This window comes from Prosopis cineraria, unplaced genomic scaffold (genome assembly GCF_029017545.1).
Source record: "Prosopis cineraria cultivar Desert tree isolate PC_DT_omini unplaced genomic scaffold, ASM2901754v1 PC6, whole genome shotgun sequence".
In the NCBI taxonomy this organism is placed as follows: Eukaryota; Viridiplantae; Streptophyta; class Magnoliopsida; order Fabales; family Fabaceae; genus Prosopis; species Prosopis cineraria.
In genome coordinates, this window is record NW_026555337.1 from 18,525,303 (window position 1) to 18,532,800 (window position 7,498).

Sequence of the window (7,498 nt, forward strand, 5' to 3'; positions counted from 1 at the left end):
ATAAATGTCCAAGCCAAAAATTGAAAGAATTTATGGATGGAAAGAGGGTGGAAAGAAACATTGAAAACAATTTAAAGGTTCGATGGCTAAATTGAAAGAATTGATTTGTAAGTGGACCAAATTTAGAGATTTTCTCTATAATTTTATCAATATGCTCTACAGTGTACAGAAAAAGGAAAGTTACACTCACCCTGTTTTGTTTCATTTCCAACTTTCAGCAACAATTTACAACAACATGAGGAGCCCTAACCAATAGCTCAAGCTACATTGCCAATCCACATGAAATGGGAGTTGGAGAAGTTAACCCACTTAGGGCTCTCGACCCTGGTTGGTCTTTGAAACAAATTTGAGAGACTATGTCCAATTCCTTTGTTATTATGGTTATTCACAGAAAAAACATAGGTCTATGTCAAAGACAAACTTCGGCTGTCCAGAAAAGTCCAGCGAAGCCTTATCTCCAATATCAATTACCCATCAATCTCCATAAGACTCTGAGTAGGCATCAGAAAGCACAAGTAATAAGAAGAACAGTCACCAATGTGGGTCCCCCTAACGCCACATATATCGCAAAGGTGCATGCACCTGAGGGATTGGCTGTCAAGGTTGTCCCCAACAAACTTATTTTTGCTGAAGGTGTAAAGATGATGTCCTATAAAGTCTCATTCAATGGGAAGGCAGCTCGTGGTGGCTACCATTTTGGCTCTATAAGATGGCTTGATGGTCAACATCATGTCCACACAGTTTTTGCAGTCAATGTTAAATACTTTGATATTATAAAGGTTCAGCAGATTATAAGGCATCAAAACCCACACAAACAAGCGCACACACACTGATATAGATAAACAGAATACAAAGAAAATCATATATGACTGTGTTCACTTATTTCTACTTTAATTTATGAGTGGGAATAGCCTTATTTATTCACTAGTCTCTCAGACTTTATAATCAATATCCTAATTTCTTGGGCAGACACAGCATAAACTGCTGATTCAGGTCATGCTATGTTGTTAGTTGAAAAAGTGACTCTGCAATACACTATTGTGCTTTTACTACTTAAGAAAACTATATGACAAATTGGGAGCATTTAATGAGGCTATTTGGTTAAGACGACTGGTTAGCAATCTGGATTTAAGACACACATAATGATGCTTAATGCTTAGCTAAAGGACAATGCTTTTAGCAAAAATCAAATGTATAAAAAAAGAACCAAACCTCATGTCATTTCTAACTTCATTCAGGAGATTATATTTCAAGGTACCATTATGGTTTAAAGACAGGAACTACAGAAACAGATATAATGGCCATGCCGATTACCATATGAGTTCAATCACTTCTTGGACTAAATTAGCATTTGCAATCTGAGTTGCACATATTGGGTATTGGAGAAAGATACTTAAGAATACCACTAAAAATTTGTGCAGCCTGTTAAAAATCAAGCCTAGGAAGATTTTTCATGTGATTGTGCTTAGTTACAATCCTTGACTATATAAAAAGGATAAAATCCAGATCTCTAACTACAATTTAGAGCATGAAAAGGAACGCCACATTGCTTCATGTGAACTAATTCGAAGCTACATGGACATTCTTTTGTCAGTGATACAGTGGGACAAACACAAGCAGCATAAAGGAGACAAATATCATGAGATATTGGTGGATGTAAGCCAAGCCACTTTTGTATTATTCTCCATTTTTTCATCTATCAAGATCTCAGACAATTTTGCCCAGCAGGCATAGACTACAGTTGGAATCACCTAATTTCCTATGTTATTATACTTCACCATTAATCAGTAGCCGTTTCCACCAATTCCAGCAAAACAATTATTTCCCTTATAATCAAATAAAGATATCTTACAGATATATAGTAAGTAAAATAAACTTGCAACAACTATACAACTCACTGCTACTACCATTACAGTGCAAAGCAAAAGCAGACTGAGATTTGGCTCAGAGGGTATAGAAATCTTCAACACCATTATTGTTGCTTCTTTTACAAATTTAGAAGACTGAGTCAGAATTTCAGAACAAAGGCCATCCTCCTATATTCATATTTTTAAGTGTGTATGTATTATTTCTCAAAATCTTCATAAGCATAATAATACCAAACGTTATTTCAATTACAAGCTCAATCATATAAGTTCATTTCTATCAAAGATCAATACTACACCATACCTTCAATTGCTCACTTCGTTTCTAACCAAAAGATCAATCATCTTCGTCACCACTCTCATCACTGAAATAGCTTGCTTTCTTCGCCTTCTTCTTCTCCACAACCTTGTCATTGCCAGTCAGCAACCTTTCATCCGCCCCATTATCCACAATAGAAGCCCAATTATCATCCGAAACCGGTCCCCACCGTCGGATCCATCGTTATCATCCTCCTCGGTCCGCCGGTACCCGCCCCCACCACCGCCTCCGCCCCCACCACGTCGTTCACGCTTCGGAATCGGACGTTCCCTGGGCCCCAGTTGATTCCTGGGACACTCATAAGACAAATGTCCTGATTCCCCACACTCATAACACCGACTCTTATCCTTATAAACCCTTTTCTTTATAAATTCCGGAGCTCGGCCGTTATCGGCGGCGATGGAAGCAGTCAAGGTCCTACCGTTGAGGATTTTGCGGTTCATCTCGCGCACGGCTTTTTGTGCATCATCGCGAGAAAACGTATTGGATGAACGCAACGCCACGGCTCTGCGAGTGATCGGTCCTTGAGAACAGTGACTCGGGCGATCTTGCCGAAGGTAGAGAAGAGGGTATGGAGGTCGGAGTTAGTGAGGGAGAAGTCGAGGTTGGAGACGTAGAGGGTAGATTTAGAGGGAGCTAGGCCGCCGGAGCCACCGTGAGTCTTGAGGGTTTGTTGGGGTTTGAAGACGGTGCGGAAGAAGCTGAAGAGGAAGCATAGCGGTAATATAAGATGTCTTCTTCTTCGTCACTGTCGCTGTGCTTCTTCTTCGGCATCGTTTACTGAATCACAGGTGAGGCGCTACCACCCAGGCCTAAATGCCGTAGTCCAGCGCGGGCAAAACTAGCAGCCCTTGCCTTAGCATGACTCCTTATCACGTGCATCCGTATCATCCTAAAAATCGTTAGTAGAGGGTAATTAGAAAAATTCAATCATAAATGAGTTGGGGGATGCTTAGAGGGAGTTGACAGACTTATTTGTCTACAGCATTTGGATTCGGTTCGGTGGTATCGGGTAATCTGTGTCTAGTTAGAAAATAAATCTGGGGCAACCTTCTCAATGCTATCCACTGCGGCAGCCGCTGCATTTGTCACGGCAAATGTCCAAATTTTTTATTAATAATGAGAGCTCTAGTTTGAAAATCAGAAAGGGGAAACAAAGAAGAATGAAGAAGCATGCGCCCGGCTCTACTAGGGCTTCCATCTACTGGTGTTTGAGAGTGTTTTAAAACTTCAACCACTTCTAATAAGTTCCCTTAACCTCATCCTTCCCTCCTCTTCGTCTTTAGCTGGACTTTGAGTTAGAATTTGTCATGGGAAAGTGATTTTTAGACTTAAAGACTTTAAGTCCAAACTTATTAGCTAAAATGAAGGTAATGGAAATTGTTTAAGCTTTTTAAATCTAGAAATGAGGGTTTTATGTGTCCATAAGCTTGGGTTCTCATTTATGGACAAAAATGAGTAGTTAAAGGGTAATGAATGTGAGTTGAGATTGTTGGAAAACTATTAATGGTGATTGTTGAGTGTAGTGAAATTAAATAGTACTAATGGGAGTTAATGCACCTAATGGTTATGATTAAACTCAAGAGGTTGAGGCCTTTGGATGGTTAAAATGTTGAATTGAGTTTTTTTTTTTGGTTGAAAGGGGGGGAAAATATCATTAATGGATAAAAAAACAGAGTTTTAGCCATAAGCCAAAGACAAAAGTATACATAGAAACAAATCAAAACAATAAATCAACCAATCCCCTCGTGGTCTTGTTCAACAATTGAATTCTGTAGCTGATCATCTTGGAAAGCCTTAACATCTCTATCCAAAATAACAAAAAGAGAGGGTAAGTTTCAAAGACCCAACTCGAAGGTTCTAATACCCTTTTTAAAGCAGTGGTTGCAAGGTGATCTATGGCAGAGTTTCCTAATCGCTTAATTAGGGAGAAGTGCAAGTTATATAAAGAGGTAGAGGCATCTAAAAGGTCTAATAGTAAGTTGCGATAAGACCATTTTCAATTAAACAAGCTTCTAGTGGTTAAAGCCTTGAATGGCTCTTGGAGGTCTACTTCAAGAACAAAACGTTGATGGGCCAGCTCAGAAGCTAAGGCTGTGATATAAAGAGGTAGAGGCATCTAAAAGGTTTGATGGTAAGCTGTGATAAAACCATTTACAATTAAACAAGCTTTTAGTGATCAAAGCCTTGAATGGCTCTTGGAAGTCCACTTTAAGAACAAAATGTTGATGGGCCAACTCAAAAGCTAAGGTAAAAATCAATTCAATAGCCTTTTTACAAGCAAGTAGTTCAACCATGAAACTAGAATCAGTAGCAACTAGTTTACACCATCCCTGGATGAAATTACAAGAATGATCTCGCAAAAATAATACCAATACCTACTTGACCCAAGGAACTAATATAGGAGCCATCACATTTCACCTTGATTTCACTAAGAGTATGAGGCAACCATATAGATGGTTGTGTTGACACTGCATTAGTTAATGATTTTCAACAACATTAGCATTCCAAAACTTAATAGCACCTGCATTTGTGATTGAAACAACCTTGAAAGGGTCAATTTCAGCAGTAGAAAAAAATAGTGGCTGACCTCATCTTCCATATATTCTAGCAAAGATTAACAATATACATTTTGTCATAATCATCGAGTAAGCTATTTACTAAGGTCAAGTTAGAGCACCATCTATCAAAAGTAGTAATATCATTAGCTTTGATTCTAAAGGATAAATAATAGCTATATCAAGCTTGCTTAGCCCAATTATAAAGCAATAGAAGAAGCTTGATTCTTTCATATTGCTTAAAAAAATAGGGCAAAGCAGATTAATGGCACATTTTCTTTTGTAAAGAGCCTCTTCAGTTTCCAAAGACTTATTAGAGGTCTCCATAAAAAAATGTTTAATCTTTGGTTGTAGTTTAAGGTGGCAAGTACCTTTCCAAAAATCATGTGGAATAAAAATAGACGAGCTTAAAGCCTTGCTAACACCAGCAATCAAATCAGTCATAGCTTTCTTGTAACTCAACTTAGCCACATAGTAGCCATTATATGCAGCAGCCCAAACAACAAAATCAACAATAGAATTTCTAGGAATTGGAATTTTCAAGATATTAGTAATAATATTGTTGGAAAATAGGTTAGATAAAGATGAAAGTTCCCATTTATTGTTAACCATCATATATGAGACAAGTAACCCTTCATTTTTATCAACTCTATTATTTCCAATAGCTTTAAAGGAGGGCATGTTGAGGATCCAAGGATACTTTTAAGCCATAATGTTTAAGCCAGAGCCTACCCTCTAACAAAGGTCCTTAGCAAGAAAATATCTCCCTGCAAGGAGGTTGCTCTAAGCCCAAGATGCTTTAAATCCATGCTTAGCCTCAAGAAAAGATACAATAGGAAAATAAACACTCTTTAGTACTTTCACCCATAATTGGTCATAATTATGAAGAACCTGTCGTGGCAATTTAGCAAGAAGTGCATCAGTAAAGTTCATGAAGTCTTGAAAACCAAGACCCCTATCATTTTTTGCATTACAAAGCTTAGATCAAGCTTTCTAGTGAATGTTATTTCTATCATTAGATTGACCCTAAAAGAAATTAGCTACCATGCTATTAAGTTCTTTGTATGTTCTTTTTGGAAATTTGAAATAGAGCATTAGGTAGATAAGAATAGCATTAATGATAGCTTTTATCATTATCTCTCAGCTAGCAAAAAGGAGATGTTTGCTTCTCCATCCCTGAATTTTTGTACCAACCTTATTCCTCACATAAGCAAGTGCTGCTACTTTAGATCTACCCTAAAAGATAAGCAATCCTAGATAAGATCCAAGATGATCAATAGTAGGAATGTGAAGGAAATGATAATTAAACTTCATTTCTAACATTAGTAAGAGTGTTAGTAGAGAAAAACAAGGATGACTTATCTAATTGATTCATTGCTCTAAGGCCTTATAATAAATCTAGAGTAATTCCTTCACAATGCTACAATTTTGTCTTGAACCTTCAAGGACAAGGATAGTGTCATTTGAAATAAATAATGTGTAAGCATGGGACAATCATCAATGAGTTTAATGCTATATAGGTCACCATTAGCAGTATGGAAGTTTAGCATTCAAGAGAGCATATCATTAGCTAGGATGAATAGGTAAGGTGAGAGAGGATCACCTTGTCTAATACCTCTTCTAGGTGTTACTTAAGGCATGATTTTCTATGCTATTTGAATATTAAAATTTGTGCATCTCATAGCACATAATTCATTTGATCCACAATTCACAAAAACCTAATTTTTGCATAACTTCCTTAAGAAACTTCAATTCAAGCCTATCAAATACCTTATTCATATCCGTTTTTAAAGTAAAGGCATAATCTCTAATAGTTTTCTTTCTTTTTAAATGAAGAAAGACTTCTTACACTAGAAAGATATTATCATGTATAAGGTGATTAGGCACAAAAGCACACTGTTAGGGGGAAGTGCACACATCTAAGATATATATGAATCTATTGGCAAGGGTTTTTTATATGACTTTATAGGCAAAATTGCACAAACTATTTGGTCTAATTGAGTGATTGACTTTAGCCTATCAACTTTAAGGATCAAGATAAGATTTATTTAACTTGTTTAGTTGAGTGCCACCAAATAGGAAGTCATTAATAAGAGCATGAAGGGAGTTATTTACCTCATTCCATGTACTTTGATAAAAGTGACTAGTATAACCATCTGACCCTAGAGCTTTTATAGCTCCAAGTTGGAAAGCTGCTTATTTAATCTCTTCATTAATAACTGGTACAGTGAGTAATTGATTTTAAGAATCCAAGATACATGGACATAACTCATCGCCGAGAAAACATCATATACTTGCCCCTGAGCAAATAAGTCTTCACAGAAGTAAGTAACTATTGTTACGATATCATCTTTCGTATCAGCCTATAGGCTATTAGATTTTTTAAGCTTCACAATCTAATTTCTTTGTCTTCTAATTATGGTTGATATGTGAAAAATATGTCTATTGAAGTCACTAGAGGTTAACTAGTTCACACGTGAACATTGCGACCAACATAAGATTCCTTACCTTGCTAAAGGTTCACAAGTTCCTTAAATAGAAATTGAACTCGTTCTTAGCTTTCACTGGTAAATATGCCACTTTTGATTAGATTAATTTCTTTTAGTGTTTTAATCAATAGTTTTTTTAAAGTTCAAGAAAGCTTTCTTGCTCTGAACAGAAAAAAGCATTACCACAATGATAAGTACAAGAGATAAATTGTGAAATAATAGCAGCATCAGTCGGCTTATTAAGAAACTAGTTATTTCATACAATAT

The 7,498-nt window shown here is 36.6% G+C and overlaps 1 pseudogene; it reads right to left on the reverse strand.

Moving 5' to 3' along the window:
• Nucleotides 1-2,041: 2,041 nt before the first annotated feature.
• On the reverse strand, nucleotides 2,042-3,074 carry LOC129312403 (U11/U12 small nuclear ribonucleoprotein 31 kDa protein-like; annotated as a pseudogene).
• Between the last annotated feature and the right edge of the window lie 4,424 nt (nucleotides 3,075-7,498).